The sequence below is a fragment of the Hemitrygon akajei genome, chromosome 31 (genome assembly GCF_048418815.1).
Source record: "Hemitrygon akajei chromosome 31, sHemAka1.3, whole genome shotgun sequence".
Classification (NCBI taxonomy): Eukaryota; Metazoa; Chordata; class Chondrichthyes; order Myliobatiformes; family Dasyatidae; genus Hemitrygon; species Hemitrygon akajei.
Window position 1 is genome coordinate 36,622,657 of NC_133154.1, and position 18,955 is coordinate 36,641,611.

The window sequence follows — 18,955 nt, forward strand, 5'->3', positions numbered from 1 at the left end:
CTAGTTTGCTCATTCTCTCTTTTTAAATATCTCTTAAAAATGTATTTCTGATATTTTTGGTTTTCTTTTTGTAGGTAGTATTTTTCTGATTAGGAAGTGATTGTAATTCTTCTGGCTTTCACAGTTGTTGGCTGCCATTTGCACAATCCCAGTAATTGGAAACTCATTCCAAGACTTGAGATACAATAACAAAGTTATTGTACTGGACAAGTATCCAGAGATATGAAGTTAAGTCATACCTTGGCAGATGGTGAATTTAAATTATTTTAATTAAATAAGTTTTGCATTTAAAATGCTAGTGTTATTAGTGGTGACCAAGAAACCACTGGATTTTTATTTATAAAAAACAGTTCACTAATAAGGTTGAAGGAAAAAAATCTACCAATGTTACTTGGCCTGTCTTATACTTGATTCAAGATCTACAGCAGTGTGGATGGCTTGTAACTGTCCATTGAATGGCCCAGAAACTACTCAGTTCAAAGGTGAAAAGTACTGGCTTTATTAGTCTCCCTGATGTTCTTTAAATAGAATCAATGTATTGTGTCAGGAACTTGTAAATTTGTCAGTGGCATCTGATGAATTTACTTTAGAATATTTGGTGTTTAAAATGAACAGCAATTTGGGGGGGGGGAGATAATTCTGATAGACATTGCATCATGGTGAAAGTGTTTTAAAAATTGCAACAAACTTCTCGTGATTATCTCAGTTGCTGTGGAATGCATTGAAGACATATCTGTAGAACAAATGGTATTTCATGTTCCCTCCACCTAAATAATTCCCAAATCTATCAGTTGCTTGTGAGATTGTTATTTCATAAAGGAGCCTAATATGGATGGAACAAGAAAAAATCCCTGCTATGGATTATCACACAGGCTGTGTTTTGAAGAAGTAAAGAAGCCTTTTCCAGCTACTCCCGAGATTTGATAAATTGATCATTCTTTTTTTAGGTTGTTTCTTTCTTTTTTTAGTCATAGTGTGATGTTTAGTATTTATTTAATATTGAGATGGAGAGAAAGTTGTATTCGAGAAACCAGCTACTTGCGCTGAGAAAGGGGCAAGTCAGTGTTGCGCAACAGATCCAGATCCCGAACGAAATTAAACGGAGGTTCCGCGGCTCCAGGGCTGGAAAACTGCGCAGGGATAAGTGGACGGAGATGAAGAGGCGTTATAAACCCGCTGTTCCTTCGGTCATTATGGGGAACGTGAACTCGCTGCCAAATAAAGTGGATGAGCTAGCCTCATTAGTAAGGAATGTTAAAGAATACAAGGAATGCAGTTTATTGTGTTTTTCCGAAACATGGCTGACGGCTAACATCCCGGATGTAAATGTAGAATTACCTGGTTTTACTACGGTAAGATTTGACAGAGATGCCAAAAAGTGTGGGAAGAAGAAAGGAGGGGGACTCGCTGTCTACATTAACGAAAGATGGTGTAACCCTGGGCATGTGAGTACAAAGATCTCCGTTTGTGAAAGAGATATTGAGCTGATCGCCGTGAGTATGAGGCCATATTACCTGCCTCGAGAATTCGCAAGCGTCATTGTGGTGAATGTGTATGTCCCGCCGCGTGCTGACGCAACGGTAGCGTGTGACGTCATCAGCTCCGCTGTTGCTAGGCTTCAGACACAGCACCCTGAGGCACTGGTGATAATTACAGGGGACTTCAACCATGTGACTTTGGACAAGACACTACCTGCTTTCTCCCAGTACGTGGATTGCTACACCAGGGGTAATAGGACTATTGACCTACTGTATGCAAACGTAGAGGAGGCATATAGTGCATCCCCACTGCCTTCATTGGGGAAAGCTGATCACAACCTGGTTTTGTTACAGCCCAGATATAAATCAATTGTGATGAGGCATCCCACTACCACACGCTCTTTTAGGAAGTGGACTCCTGAAGCTGAACAGGCCCTGAGAGACTGCTTCGGTACTACTAACTGGGATGTACTGCAAGGGGGGCTCTGTGGGGGCGTTGAGGAGGTCACTGAATGCACAACGGACTATATTAACTTTTGTGTGGATGCAGTTGTCCCTGTTGGAACTGTTCGCTGCTATCCCAATAATAAGCCCTGGATCACTAGTCACATCAAAGGCCTCCTAAACCAGAAGAAGAGGGCCTTTAAAGATGGTGATCGGTTGGAGCTTAAAAGAGTTCAGAAGGAACTCAGAGTACAGATAAGGGGGGCAAAGGAGCAGTATAGGAGGAAGCTAGAACAAAAGCTGCAGAAAAAAAGCATGAAGGAGGTGTGGGATGGGATGAAGATCATCACCGGATGCGGTGCAAAGCGGGGGGGTGAACATAAGTGGAGATGTGGAGAAAGCGAACCAGCTGAACAACTTCTTCAACAGGTTCGACAGCTCAATCTCATCCTCACCGCAGAAATCCACACCAGGCTTACTTCCCTCACAGGAAAATAGCCACTCACAGGAGACCTTGCCCACGCCCAGGATTACGGCTGCACAGGTGGAAGGTCAACTGAGGAAGATCTGTACCAGCAAGGCGGCTGGACCGGATGGAGTTTCCCCACGATTACTGAGGGCCTGTGCGACTGAGCTGGGAGAACCACTACAGCGCATCTTCAACATGAGCCTGGAGCAGAGAAGAGTACCCAGACAGTGGAAAACATCCTGTATTGTCCCGGTACCGAAGAAACCACAACCAAAGGAGTTGAATGACCTCAGACCTTGTTGCCTTGACGTCGCACGTTATGAAGACCATGGAGCGGCTGATAATACAGAATCTTAGGCCACAAACCAGGCACGCCCAGGATCCTCTTCAGTTTGCGTATAAGGAGAAGGTGGGAGTGGAGGATGCTATCACGTATTTGCTGCACAAATCACTCTCTCACCTAGAGGGGGTCAGTTGTGCTGTGAGGATTACATTCCTTGACTTCTCTAGTGCCTTTAACACCATCCAGCCCAAGATCTTAAGGCACAAACTAACGGAGATGGGAGTAGACTCTCACATGGTGGATTGGATAGTGGACTACTTGACAGATAGACCTCAGTATGTGCGGTTGGGAGACTGTAGGTCTGACATGGTGGTCAGCAGCACAGGAGCGCCGCAGGGAACCGTACTCTCTCCGGTCCTGTTCACCCTGTACACATCAGACTTCCAATATAACTCGGAGTCCTGCCATGTGCAGAAGTTCGCTGATGACACGGCCATAGTGGGGTGTGTCAGGAATGGACAGGAGGAGGAGTATAGGAAACTGATACAGGACTTTGTGATATGGTGCAACTCAAACTACCTGCGTCTCAATATCACCAAGACCAAGGAGATGGTGGTGGACTTTAGGAGATCTAGGCCTCATATGGAGCCAGTGATCATTAATGGAGAATGTGTGGAGCAGGTTAAGACCTACAAGTATCTGGGAGTACAGTTAGATGAGAAGCTAGACTGGACTGCCAACACAGATGCCTTGTGCAGGAAGGCACAGAGTCGACTGTACTTCCTAAGAAGGTTGGCGTCATTCAATGTCTGTAGTGAGATGCTGAAGATGTTCTATAGGTCAGTTGTGGAGAGCGCCCTCTTCTTTGTGGTGGCGTGTTGGGGAGGAAGCATTAAGAAGAGGGACGCCTCACGTCTTTATTAATAAGCTGGTAAGGAAGGCGGGCTCTGTCGTGGGCAAAGTACTGGAGAGTTTAACATCGGTAGCTGAGCGAAGGGCGCTGAGTAGGCTACGGTCAATTATGGATAACTCTGAACATCCTCTACATAGCACCATCCAGAGACAGAGAAGCAGTTTCAGCGACAGGTTACTATCGATGCAATGCTCCTCAGACAGGATGAAGAGGTCAATACTCCCCAATGCCATTAGGCTTTACAATTCTACCGCCAGGACTTAAGAACTTTTTAAAAGCTATTATTAATGCTTTTTGAGATAGTGATTTAGATGCATATCATATTTTTTACTGAGTTAAGTATTGTATGTAATTAGTTTTGCTACAACAAGTGTATGGGACATTGGAAAAAAAGTTGAATTTCCCCATGGGGATGAATAAAGTATCTATCTATCTATCTATCTATCTATAAAAGGAGTGACTTTGTCATGGCCTGCTGGTTATTGCACTAGTATTATGGTGTCCTTTTGCTGAATGCCCTCTGCTGAACATACATCCATGAGAGATTACATAGAAGCAGAAAATTTTCAATAGTTACTGATTGGGGGGGGGGGGGGGGACGTCACGTGATGACATAGGATCGAGATGTGGAAATCCAGCTCTCCTGTAAAAAAAACAGTAAAATAATGTTTAAGTGAAGAAAAGTTAGTAAATACTTTTTAAAAATTACTTATAACCTACTCAGGATTGTCTTAAGATATGTCTCCTAAACAGAAGCAGAAGAAAACTACTACTTTGAAGACAACACAAGTTGGTAAAGAATCAAGGCTGGCCACCATGAAAGAGCCTCGGGCTCAAGTGCATTTTATCTCCGGCGATACAGAACAGGAAACTGCGGCAACATCAACCGTTTCCAAAAAATAAGAGCAACAGGAATTGCACATGCGTGAAAGAAGGGGCATGCGCAAACATGAGCAACCCAAACTACAAATCCTAGCTATGATCGGAACTGAAAGTGAAAGTGAATATGAGGTGGAATCAGATTCTCTGGATAAATCAGACAAAGATGAAGAGACAAACAAAGAAGAGCAACAGGAAGAGGTTGGAGGTGATATTGGAGACATAAGAAAATCTTTGGTGCAAATAATGCATGAATTAAAAGCATTAAAAGTAATAAAAAAGATATTAAAAATATGAAGATTATGTTTGATAAAATGATGAAAAGACAGGTCAAAATGGACAAGAAAATTAAAAACTTGGAAGAAACAATGGGAGAAACCATTGATAGAGTGAATAAAATGGAAGATAATATTTCTGCCTGGACATCAGAAAGAAAACGGTTGTTGGAAAAAGTGGATGTACTTGAAAATTTTAGCAGACGAAATAATATTAAGATTGTTGGACTTAAAGAAGGTATAGAGGGAGAGGATCCAATAAATTTTTTTCAAAAATGGATTCCGGAAATTTTGGAAATGGAAGAAGGAACCTAGTTAATTGAAATTGAAAGGGCTCAGAGAGCCTTAAGACCTCAAGTTGATCAAAACCCACGATCAATCTTGATAAAATGCTTAAGATATCAAGATAAAGAAAAAATCCTGAAGGCAGCTGCCCAACGTGCCAGAAAGAGAAACGGGCCATTGATGATAGAAGGGAAAACAGTTCTTTTCTATCCTGATATAAGTTATGACCTTTTGAAGAGAAAGAAGGAATTTAACCCAGCGAAAAAAGTTTTATGGGAAAAGGGTTATAAATTTATATTGTGCCACCTGGCAACCCTGATAATTTTTTTGGATGACGGAAAAAGAAGATTTTTTTACTGATTATCAGGATGCGGAAGAATTTGTACAAGAACTCCCAAATATTTGCTAACCACAGCCAAGGATTTAACAGTGAAACAGATTAAAGATGAAGACAGGGACAGTGAATGGAGTTGATGGATGTTTAAGGACAGAAGAATATTTAAATATATTCTTAATTATATGATACAGGGGGAGAAAGGTAAAAATTTGAGAAATATTAATCGAGAGTAGTGATATTATTTTTTCTTCTCTTATATATTTTTTATGTTATGGGGAGCTGGGGGAACTTCAGATGGATTGCTACGGGATTCACGTGTGTAATCATGACGATTGCCATGACCCGTACAACGGAGGAGGGTAATGTTGTGTTTTTTTAATTCACAACATTAGTAGGGGGGTATTTTGTTATTTTTTCCTTTATAATCTATTTTTCTTTAATCTTTCTTTCTTTGCCTGGACAATCGGGGGGGAGACACATAGCAACACGGAGAATTTTAAAAAGATTCCCCAAGGTACTACGAAAGTTGAAAAGTTAGGTATTACTATAGACTGGAGTAACCCTGTTAAAAATAATGACTAATTTACTGAATTTTTAAAGTTTTAATGTTAATGGGCTTAATGGACCGGTGAAAAGAAAAATAATTTTAACATACATTAAGAAAATGAAAATGGATATAGCTTTTTTTACAAGAAACACACTTAACAGAGATAGAACATCAGAAATTAAAGAGAGATTGGGTCGGAAATGTTATAGCAGCTTCATTTAATTCAAAGGCGAGGGGAGTTGCAATTTTGGTTAATAAAACTTTACCAATTAAAATACAAAATGTATTAATTGATTCTGCGGGGAGATATGTAATTATACATTGTCAAATTTTTTCAGAACTATAGACTTATGAATATTTATGCACCAAATGAAAATGATGTAAAATTTATACAAGAGGCCTTTTTGAATTTGGCTGACGCACATGACAAAATATTAATAGGTGGAGATTTTAATTTTTGTCCAGACCCAGTTTTAGATAGATCAACAAAGGTTGTTACAAAATCAAAAGTAGCAAAATTAACTTTATCATTGATGAAAGATTTAAATTTGATAGATATGTGGAGAAGAATTAATCAAAAAGAAAGAGATTACTCATTTTATTCAAATAGACATAAAACTTATTCAAGGGTAGATTTTTTCCTATTATCAATGAATATTCAAGACAGAGTGAAAAATATGGAATATAAAGCAAGAATATTGTCAGATCATTCCCCCTTGACAATGACAATGATAATGATGGATAAAGAGGAATTGATTTGCAGATGGAGATTTAATTTAATATTATTAAAACGTCAAGATTTTTGTGATTTCATGAAAAAGCAGATTCAGTTTTTTTTAGATACAGATTTACATTCAGTTGATGATATATTTATAGTATGGGAAGCAATGAAGGCATATTTGAGAGGCCAGATAATAAGTTATACTTCTAAAATTAAGAAGGAATATGTGGTAGAAATAGATCAATTGGAAAAAGAGATTACAAAATTAGAAAAAGAATCTCAAAGGTATATGACAGAAGAAAAACAAAGACAACTTGTTAATAAGAAGTTACAATATAATACACTTCAGAATACCAAACAGAAAAAGCAATTATGAGAACTAAATAGAGATATTACGAACTAGGTGAAAGATCACACAAGATTCTTGCTTGGCAGTTAAAATCAGACTAGATTTCCAAAACGATAAATGCAATTAGAACAAGTGTAAATAAAATTACTTATAAACCTTTAGAAATTAATTAAACTTTTAAGAATTTTTATTCTGAACTGTATCAATCAGAATCACAAAGTGATAATGTCGAGATAGAAAGGTTTTTATCACAAATAACTCTTCCAAAATTGAATTCGGAAGAACAGAAGGGATTAGATACGCCTTTTACATTAAAAGAGGTCGAAGAAGCTCTAGGATCACTTCAGAGTAATAAATCCCCGGGAGAAGATGGTTTTCCGCTCAAATTTTATAAAAAAAGTTCAAAGATTTTCTAATTCCTCCTTTTATGGAGTTAATATACCAAGCGGAAAGAATGCATAAACTTCCATAAAAAAAAATAGAGATCTTTTAAAGCCAACATCATATAGACCTATTTCTTTGTTGAATACCGACTATAAAATAATAGCAAAAATTTTATCTAATAGATTATCTAGTGCTCGCTTCGGCAGCACATATACTAAAATTGGAACGATACAGAGAAGATTAGCATGGCCCCTGCGCAAGGATGACACGCAAATTCGTGAAGCGTTCCATATTTTAAAAAAATAGATTATCTAAATACTTACCAAAATTAATACATATGGATCAAACAGGATTTATCAAAAATAGACAGTCGGCAGATAATGTAACTCGGTTACTTAGCATAATTCATTTGGCACAAAAGAGGGAGGAAATGAGTGTGACAGTTGCCTTAGATGCAGAAAAAGCATTTGATAGATTGGAATGGGATTTTTTATTTAAGGTATTGGAAAAATATGGATTAGGAGTATCTTTTATAAAATGGATTAAAACCTTAAATACTAATCCCAAAGCTAAAGTAGTGACAAATGGTCAAATTTCAACATCATTTCAGTTAACAAGGTTAACTAGACAAGGTTGTCCATTATCACCTGCTTTATTTGTGTTGGCGATAGAACCATTAGCTGAATTAATTAGAACGGACCCAGATATTATGGGTTTCAGAGTTAACCAGGAGGAATATAAGATTAATTTATTTGCTGACAATGTTTTGCTTTATTTAACAAACCCATTGTATTCGCTGTGTAAATTATCTTCTAGATTGGAAGAATATGGGAAAATATCAGGCTACAAAATAAATTGGGATAAAAGTGAAATTCTACTCCTAAAGGAGATTATAGTCAATGTCGACTAATAACTCAATTTAGATGGCCGATAAATGGTATAAAATATTTAGGTTAAGAGTTGATAATGATATAAAGAATTTATATAAATTAAATTATTAACCATTATTGAAAAAAATTCAAGAAGATCTTGATAAATGGATTACATTACCAATAACATTAGTAGGCAGAGTAAATGCAGTAAAAATGAATATATTCCCTAGATTACAATATTTATTCCAAACACTACCAATACAATTACCGCAGAAGTTTTTTCAAGAGTTAGATAAATGTGTGAGGAAGTTCCTTTGGAAAGGCAAGATGTCAAGAATATCGTTGGAAAAATTGACATGGAAATTTGACCTAGGAGGGTTACAACTTCCAAACTTTAAAAATTATTATAAAGCAAATCAACTTAGATTTATTGCATCTTTTTTTGATGAAGATAAACCGGCATGGATTAGAATAGAATTAGATAAAATAGGAGAAAATATACCGGAAGATTTTATATATAAGTGGGAATCTAAATGGATATGGGAAAAGAAAGAATCTGCTATATTAAAACATTTGATTGATTTATGGGATAAGATAAATGTTGATGATGAGATAAAGAAATCTTTATTAGCAAAGAGACCTTTAATTCAAAATAAACTTATTCCTTTTACAATGGATAACTAACTTGTATACAATTGGTTTCAAAAAGGGATTAGATATATAGGAGATTGTTTTGAAGGAGATATATTAATGTCTTTTGATCAATTAAAGAATAAATACAAAATATCAAACAACACTCTTTTTTGTTATTTCCAATTAAGGGCTTATTTAAGAGATAAATTGGGTCAAACAATGTTATTGCCGAAACCTAATGAAATAGAAAATTTAATTCAAAAAGGAAAGATTAAAAAATTTATTTCTTGTATGTATAGTTTGATTCAAAAACAGGCAATTAAACAAGGAATTCATAAGTTAAGACAAAAATGGGAAACTGATTTGAATATTAGAATTGAAGAAACAAGTTGGTCAAGACAGTATGACAAATACAACAAATGTCCGGTTAAGATTAGTGCAATATAATTTTTTACATCAATTATATATTACACCACAAAAAATAAATAAATTAAACCCAAATGTATCTGATCAATGTTTCCGATGTAATTAAGAAATTGGTACCGTAGATTCCGGACTACAGAGCGCACCTGATTAAAAGCCGCTGGCTCTAATTTTAGAAAGAAAATCAATTTTTTACTTGTACAGGCCGCACCGGATTTTCAGCCGCAGGTGTCCCACGTTGTAATATGAGATATTTACACAGAAAGATATTACACGTGAGGATTTTTTAACTTTTAATTAAATCCATATGGTAACATAAACAAATACATATTGCAAATGCTTTTTTTCGAACCGTGCCTGTAACGCGGCTACTTTTAAATATACGTTGCGTATACTTTTTTACTGAACAACATTCCAATATCTCCTAACGACTGGTAAAAAATATATATACTGCAGCCTACCAGGAAAAGTTATTGATCGCCTTTAACTTAAAAGCAGCGTTCGCTCAGATCTAATGCCGCTCCGCCACTCGCCCCCCGCCGTCCCGTTTATCGCAAACGGCATTTTTCCCACAAGACGCGGCGAAACCGGGTGTGACGTCATAGCATCCCGTGATGTAGTACAGAAAACAAATATAGTTAAAACACTTCTAACTTTAACTAGAAAATGAATTACTAAGCGAAAATATTATAAACTAAATAACTGCCATAAAGGCAGCACAATGCTTTTCTTCGAGTGTTTTCCATGTTGATGAGGGTGAGTACAAATGACTGATTTACAATAATTTAATTGTGAAAGTGCGCTTGATTTATCGTACAATTTCATTGGACCTCTGTGAACTACTCATCAATTTTATTGGTCTACTGTTACGAGGCAAAATGTTTTTGGCGGCATGAAAAAAATCATGTATTAGCCGCACCGTATTAAAGGCCGCAGAGTTCAAAGCTGTTCAAAATGTGGGAAAAAAGTAGCGGCTTATAATCCGACATCTACGGTACTTTTTTACACTCTACTTGGTCTTGTTTTAAAATTCAACCTTTTTGGACAAATTTAAGAGTTTTATTGGAACAAATTATTGGAACACAACTTCCACATAATCCAATATTATTTTTACTAGGCGATATTGAAGGGATAAAACCGAAATCCAAACTGAATAAATATCAGAAAGAATTCATAAAAATTGCATTGGCAGTAGCCAAAAAGGCTATTGCAGTTACTTGGAAATCGGATTCATACATAGTATAGATCGTTGGAAGAATGAAATTTTCAGCTGCATTTCACTTGAAAAAATTACTTATAATTTAAGAGATAAATATGAAATATTTCTGAAAATTTGGCACCCTTATTTACAAAAGATAGGATTAAATATATAGGTGCTCCGAAGATAAAATTATTGGTTATTTGGGGAAAGAAATAAATATATATACTAAAGCTATTATGAACTCCATGAAGCATGGGGGGATCTTCTGATATCCAGGCTTTCTTTCTTTCTTTTTTCTTCTCTCTTTTTTTTCTCTTTCTACAGGAATATGTTAAGGGGGAGGGGGGAAGGGTTGATAATTTTTTTTTCTTTCTGTAACCATTCGAAAATTTAATAAAAAATTTTATTTAAAAAAAGTTACTGATTGAAGAAAAGGCCATTATGAAATACTGACGATCAGTATCAGGTGAGGTAAACATGCGCAACTTGTAATGACTTTCTGATATTATTAGCTATTGGTCAGTCATCTGTCTAAGGCAATTTGGACGGCATTTTCCCATTCATGATTTTCTTTTATGCTGGTGCAAACTTAAAGGGCTTCTTGCAATCATTAGAATTATCAGACATACTGTCTTCTCCTCCACCTCCCCTCCCAATGAGCAGAAAGTACAAAAGCCTGAAAGTATATCCCATCAGGTCCAAGTACAGCTTCTATCCTGCCCTGGGAAATCTATTGAATAGTCCACCTGCTATGATAAGATGGACTCTTGACTTCACAATCTACCTCGTTGGTAAATCTCCTGATTGGTAAATTGGTTTATTATGTTCACATATACTGAGGTATAGTGAAAAGCATTTACGTGCAATCCATACAGATCATTTCACTATACCTCAGTATATCTGAACATAATAAACCAATTTACCCATCAGGAGATTTACTACCATGAATCCATCATGTATTTGCCTTTGATCACTTACCATTATTATTCTACAGCATACCACCTTATCAAGCCACTTTGGTGGTGAATACACTCCATTGTCTGATTGGTCAAATTGCATTTCACCATCTCTTTGAATTACCGTAGATTCTGGACTACAGAGCGCACCTGATTAAAAGCCGCAGGCTCTAATTTTAGAAAGAAAATCAATTTTGTACTTGTACAAGCCGCACCGGATTTTAAGCCGCAGGTGTCCCACGTTGTAATATGAGATATTTACACAGAAAGATATTACACGTGAGGATTTTTTAACTTTTAATTAAATCCGTATGGTAACATAAACAAATACATATTGCAAATGCTTTTTTTCGAACCGTGCCTGTAACGCGGCTACTTTTAAATATACGTTGCGTATACTTTTTTACTGAACAGTGCACGAACAACATTCCAATATCTCCTAACGACTGGTAAAAAAATATATACTGTAGCCTACCAGGAAAAGTTATTGATCGCCTTTAACTTAAAAGCTGCATCATATGTTTGCAGCGTTCTCGCGCGGGTCTAATGCGCTCGCCCCCTCCTTTCCATTTATCGCAAACCGGTATTTTCCCCACAAGACGCGGTGAAACCGGATGTGACATCATAGCATCCCGGGATGTAGTACAGAAAACAAATATACTTAAAACACTTCTAACTTTAACTAGAAAATACTAACAAATGAATTACTAAGCGAAAATATTATAAACTAAATAACTGCCATAAAGGCAGCACAATGCTTTTCTTCGAGTGTTTTCCATGTTGATGAGGGTGAGTACAAATGACTGATTTACAATAATTTAATTGTGAAAGTGCGCTTGATTTATCATACAATTTCATTGGACCTCTGTGAACTACTCATCAATTTTATTGGTCTACTGTTACGAGGCAAAATGTTTTTGGCGGCATGAAAAAAAACCATGCATTAGCCGCACCGTAGTAAAGGCCGCAGTGTTCAAAGCTGTTCAAAGTGTGGGAAAAAAGGAGCGGCTTATAATCCGGAATCTACGGTACTTAAACTGCAATCTGCAGCATGTTACTATCCTCCAGGAAATAGACTTTTAAATCTACTCAATGACCTTCATATCTTGACTGACGAGCCCAGATCAGACAGGCACAACACCTTTAAAGTTCATTGACGTGGCCAAAAGCAAGGCGGGGGGGGGGGGGGGGTGGGATTCCAAGCCAGTTTTGTCAAACTTGTGTTCTCCCAACCTTGAACACCTAACAATCAAATACCATTTGCTCTATTTACCAAAGGAGTTCTCCTCCGTAATCCTGACCCCAGTTTAAATACCACCAATGGCCAACTATAATCAAGTGCTTGCAACACTGCACAATGTTATCTCCAAACAAGAAAGAGGTTATCTCAACACTTTTCAAATCATGGTCAGAGACTTCAACCAGGCTTGTTTAAAGAAAACCCTGCCCAATTACCACCAGCATATAACCTGTGTCACCAGAGGTCCCAACATACTAGACTACTGTTATACTAAGATAAGAAATGCCTACTGCTCTTTGCCTTGGTTGCCTTTTGCTAATTTGAGTTGGTTGGCTGTTCATCACCTACCTGTATACATGCAGAGGCTAAAGTGCAAAGCTCCAGAGATTGGGATAACAAAGAGACAGACCATCATGGAAGGCAGAGGAGCGGATATAGGATTGCTTTGAGTCAGTGGACTGGGCTGTGTTCAAGCACTCAATCTAGAGATTTGAATGAATACATCATAATTGTAATGTAATAACTGTAGACGAGTATGTCCCCACTAAGTCATTCAGAGTCTTCCCCAATCAGAAGCCCTGCATGGACCAATTATTCTGTTGAGGACCAGATCAGAGGCACTTAAGTCTGGAGACCAAGAAAGTTACAAGAGGTTCCTGGTACGATCTCTGAAGAGCCATCTCATAGGTGAAATGGAAATTCTGGACCAAACTTAAATCAGCAAGGGATGTTTGACAGCTGTGGCAGTGCCTGAATGCTATAACCTCTTAGAAAGTTAAATCAAACAACATGGGAGACAGCAGGGCTTTACTTCCAGATGGGTTCAATACCTTCTATGCCTGATTTGACCATCAGAATATGGAGGAACTATAATGAACTTTCACACCCCCTGATGAATCTGTGATTTCAGTTTGAGGCCGACATGCGAGCAGCTTTGAGGGTGAACCCACGAAAAGTATCCAGACCAAATGGATACCTGGCCACATACTAAAGACCTCTGCTGAACAACTGGTGGATGTGTTCACTGAGATCTTTAACCTCTCACTTTGTCAGAGCGTGGTACCCACCTGCCTAAGAAGAGTGTGTTGACCTGCCTCAATGATCCTCGTCCAGTTGCAATTACATCCACAGTGATGAAATACTTTAAAAGGTTGGTGATGAAACTCATCAACTCCTGCCGGAGAGGCGACTTGGATCTGCTCCAGTTTGCCTACTGGAGCAATAGGTCCACAGCAGATGCTATTTCATTGGCTCTTCACTTAATTGTGGAATACCTGGACAGCAAAGATGTGTATGTCAGGTACTCTTTATCGACCACAGCTCAGCATTCAATGCCATCATCCCTTCAAAACTAATCAATAAGTTCCAAGATCCTGGCTTCAAGTTCAACTTGCAGCAACATCTCCATGATCTCAAATAGCAGAGGTCCACCACAAGGCTAAGTGCTTAGCCATCTGTTCTACACTTTATACCAATGGCTGTGTGGCTAACCACAGCTCCAATGCCATATTCGTTTGCCTATAACACCACTGTCATGAGCTGAATCACAGGAGGTGATGTATCAGCATATAGGAGAGAGATTGAAAATCTGCCTGAGTGGTGTCATGACAAAAATCTTACAATATCAGCAAAACCAAGGAACTGATTGTAGACTTCAGGAGAGAGAAGCCAGAAGGCTATGAGCCAGTCCTCATCGGAAGAGCAGAGTTGGGAAGGATAGCAACTTTAAATTCCTAGGTGTTACTATTTCAGGGGACTTGTCCTGGGCCCAGTATTTAAGTGCAATTGGGGGGAAAACCAGAAGCCCCCCCCCCAACTTCCTTCCCCCCACTTCCTTGGGAGTTTGTGGAGATTTGGCATGACATCTACAACTTCTATTGATGTGCAGTGGAGAATATTGACTGGCTGCTTCACAGCAGGTATGGAAACACCAATTTTTGAACAGAAAATCCTATAGACAGGGGATTTGGCCCAGTACAACATGGGGAAAGCCCTCCCAACCATTGACATCATCTACACGGAATGCTGTTGTGGGAGAGCAACATCCATCACCAGGGATCCCCACCATCCAGATCTTATTCTCTTCTGCGGCAATCATCAGGTAAAAGGTGCAAGAGCCGCTGGACTCTCACAGCCAGATTGAAGAACAGTTACTATCCCTCAACAATCAAGCTCTTGAACAAAAGACGATAGCTTCACTCAACTTCACTTGCCCCATGATTGAAATGTTCCCACAACCAATGGACTCATTTTCAAGGACACATCTCATGTTCTCTTTATTTATTGCTGTTTATTTATATTTGCATTTGCAGTTTGTTGTTTTCTGCATTCTGGTTAAACATCCTAGTTGGGCAGTCTTTAATTGATCCTGTTATATGTTATAGTTACTATTTTATAGATTTGTTGAATATGCTCACAAGAAGATGAATCTCAGGGTTATATATGGTAACATAAATGTACTTAGATAATCAAATTTACCTTTGAACTTTGATTGGAATATACCACAGAGTTCCATCATTGGATCTGAACAGAGTGAACAGCCATTATGAATGAGGCTGTAAACTTGGCTTCATACCCTGACTAATTCAAAGTTAGCTACTCTGTTCGAACCAGCAGTGGGAATGTTATAACCACCCAGAATGATCATTTTTGCGAGAAAAAGTATTGATGTTAATATTGGATAAGGATAACCATTTTGGCTACGATGCACCACATGACTGCATTGCCTTCCAGAACTTTCCAGTCCAGACTTGGAAAAAGGTCAGAATACAGGATCAAGGAGGCTAACCCATGTGTTTGGAACTTTCTTGACATTGAGCTACAAATTTTTTTACAATTTTATCCCTTGCAGTGACATATAAAGTGATGCAAGTGATATTTTTCTTCCAATTATTTACAGTTATTTTTAATAAATCAAATCTTACATGGATGAATGAGTTTGCATTCTTAGTGGGCTGATTTTTATTTTTCACTGAGATTTTGGCAACAACCAGATTTTGGAAAAGTGCCAGTATTCTTTCTAATGTATTATTGTATTGATACATCAAGTTGAAAATGCAGTCTTAATAAAGGATGAACATTTTCTTCTAAATCTAACAGAGGTTAGATCTTGTTTATGATACAAATTGATCACAATTTATTAATATTAAATTTAATAAGAAAATTGAAATTAAGTAGAGTTTGGGTCTTATCTTAAATTTCATTTTTTACCCTCCTTAGTAAAGGAATTGCATTTTAAGGAAGTAAAGTGCTGACCAGTTTTCCAAGTCTGTTAAGAATTTAAGAATTCTGTAGGGTTCACTTTCTCTGTGATTCTCTTGTCCATTTGTTGCTCCCCACTAATCTCCCCCAGCACATATCCAACGTAAATTGGGGAAACACTTTGTCAAGTACCTTCGCTCCATCTGCCAAAAGCAGAATCCCCCAGTGGCCAACCATTTTAATTCCCATCCCCATTCCTGTTCTGACATGTCAGTCTATGGCCTCCTCTACTGGATCTTGTATTCCATCTTGGTAGCCTTCAGCCTGATGGCATGAACATTGATTTCTCCCTCTGGTATTTTTAATTTTTTTCTTTTCCCCTCCTTTCCTCTTCTATTTTCCAGTCTGGCCTCTTGTACCCTCTCCTTGCCCTGGTGCAGCTCCTTCTTCCCCTTCTCCCATGGTCCACTCTCTTCTCCTGTCAGATTCCTTCTTCTCCAGCCCTCTACCTTGCCCACCCACCTGGCTTCACCTTTTACTTTCCCACCTTCTAGCTTGCTCTCCTTCCCCTCCCCCTACCTTTTATTCTGGCATCTTCCCTCTTTCTTTCCGGTCCTGATGAATGGTCTTCATCCAAAATGTCAACTGTTTATTCATTTCCATAGATGCTACCTGACCTGCTGAGCTCCTCCAGCATTTTGTGTGTGTGTGTGTTGTGAAGAATTTATTATTTTATCTCTATATACATCTTGACAGTTTGCTTATCATGATGTTTTGCATTTGCTAAATTCTAAGAGAAATTTAACAAATTGTAGAACATTGCTTTAGTTCAGTTGGTGAAATTAAATATTTTAATCTTAAAGAGTAGTGTTCTTCTGTTCCAGAATTTTTGTTTAAAACACGATGCAAAATAATTCATTTTTCTATTATTAATTAAATGTACTGTGCACAAAATGGTTGCTTCTTGTGTCTGCATTGCATTCTATGGTGATCTCTTTGCAAGCACTGTATCAGTTCTTTTAGCTTGTGGTTTTAATCTGTAGGAATTTTACCGGTAATATCCTGCAAACAATTTTTTGTTTTTAATATATTTCCTGGCAAGTTTTAAACATTTCCTATTTGTTTATATGGTTGTGTCCTAGTAATAATTCCACATCTCTGTGGTTAATTTTAAACTTCTCCTCCCATAAAGAGCATTCTTTTCTCCTTGCTTTAACCTCTCACCTACTTTCTGAGTCACATGCCTTATTAGTGTAGTTCAACTTCCTCCTCAAGCTGCATTGACTCGGAATTTGCTCAGTTGCTTGATCTGTTCAAGCTGGTAGCACAAGACTAAATTTCAGGTAGAGGCTAACTTTTAGATTTGGTTTGTAGTGTAAATTGGCTGCTTAATTTAGACGGCACGCTAAATGGCAGTTGAAGTTTGTAGGTACAAGCATTCTTCTTTTACTAATAAGTATACTGATTTTAAAATGGGTACGATTGAAATGATGTGATTAGAATTAATTACGCTTTATTGACTGCTCTTTACATGGCTGTCGTACATTTTGTATGAATTATCAGTTGTTTAGAACAGCGATGATTTGATATTGCTTTAACAAATGATTCTAAACTGACCGGTAAAGATTTCACTTATTAACTAATCTCCCTGCATGCCTTAAATCTCTAGTAATTGGCTGAGGTGTTATTTGTGATGTTCCATGGAAATTTAATTATATGTTTTAAAAATAGTATATAATCCAGTGGTCTTGCCTTTTGAAGGCATTGGCACTTGTTAGGATTACATGGTTACATGGCACAGACTTATTCTTCATTGCTTGATGATTATGCCTGTCAAAAGCAGGTCAAAAGCAAATCACAATTTGTTGTAAATAGTGTTTACTTACCAGACTCATTAGACTGATCAGGAATAGGGTCTTTCTTGTATTACTGAATGTTTTGTAAACGTAGAGTGTTAATATGTGGTGAACACACAAGGTTATGCTTACATTTTATACATCCTGGATATATTATAATATTGTATTAGACCTAACAGAGCATCCTAGAATATTTCTGATCAGTATTTGGAATGAAGTATTATTGTATAGCATTTAGAATTTATTGGTAGTATAAATATACAGTGGATTTGGGTTAATTGGGTCATCAGTTAATTGGAGTAGTGCTTATTTGGGCCAACCATTAAATAACAAAAACAAATCAAGAACTAATATGGGATTCAATTTGTTTATTTGGGACACTGCATCACTTAACTGGGGCAGGAGACTGTTGTCGAACAGTTTTTAACTAGTGACAGTCATGTGCACTTGCATGACCGTTAGGCATAACACTGTTTAGAGTGAACATTTCTTAAAAAGCGTCACTTGCTTGTATTCAAAAAGCTGTGAATTTTGTCACTAATAATTGGTGAGTAATAAGACAATTCAGAACTGTTCTGCTCCCTGCAGTTTCAAGCATTCAGGCTTGGAGATGCCAGAAATGGTGGGGAGTGAAAATGAAACTATTTCACTACTTCAACAAGTTAGGAACTATGATGAATTTGAAGGTATCAACAATCATCTTGAATGTTACAATGAAAATGAAGATTTAGAGGATGCTTTTGTCAAAAGCACTGTTTGAAGGCAGTCCATTATTTGCACTCGGTGTCTGCGCTGATCTTGTTCAATTACAGTCAATCAAAAGAACACATCAGCATATACTAAATGAATTCTGGATAACTATTGGGAGCTAATACAATTTTGGTAGTGTTCTAAATTATTTGATATTTCATTTAAATATATAATTTGTTACTCAGTTAAAAGGTGGTTTGTCTTTTATACCATTTAGCTATTTCCATGAAATTTCGGCTAATTGGGGCAAACTTTTAATTAGGCCAAAATGTACTAATCCTGATGTGTCCCAATTAACCAGAATCTACTGTCTTTAGGATGTATGTTAATATAACCTTTTGCCTCAATGGTAAATAATTGCATAATCTGTTATTTATATATGATCCACCTATTGTAAATGAGTTATTCAGTTTGTTTATGAAAGATACTTGCCATAGATAGAAAATGTGACTTAATTTA

The 18,955-nt window shown here is 37.3% G+C and overlaps 1 protein-coding gene and 1 non-coding gene across 5 annotated transcripts in view; both read left to right on the forward strand.

The window, feature by feature from the left end:
- Positions 1-18,955, forward strand: part of LOC140719184 (carnitine O-palmitoyltransferase 1, liver isoform-like) — a 118,738-nt gene that overhangs the window by 10,782 nt on the left and 89,001 nt on the right. Inside the window, exon 1 of one of the 4 annotated variants that reach the window (XM_073033619.1) lies at positions 17,140-17,233. The exons of the other annotated variants lie outside the window; for them this stretch is intronic. The gene's annotated coding sequence lies outside the window, so the exon portion shown is untranslated. Of the gene's footprint in view, positions 1-17,139; positions 17,234-18,955 lie in introns of those variants that run through there. 4 annotated transcript variants of the gene reach the window in all.
- Positions 7,555-7,661, forward strand: LOC140719517 (U6 spliceosomal RNA). The gene has a single exon (XR_012096933.1). It is a non-coding gene; the product is annotated as a U6 spliceosomal RNA (small nuclear RNA).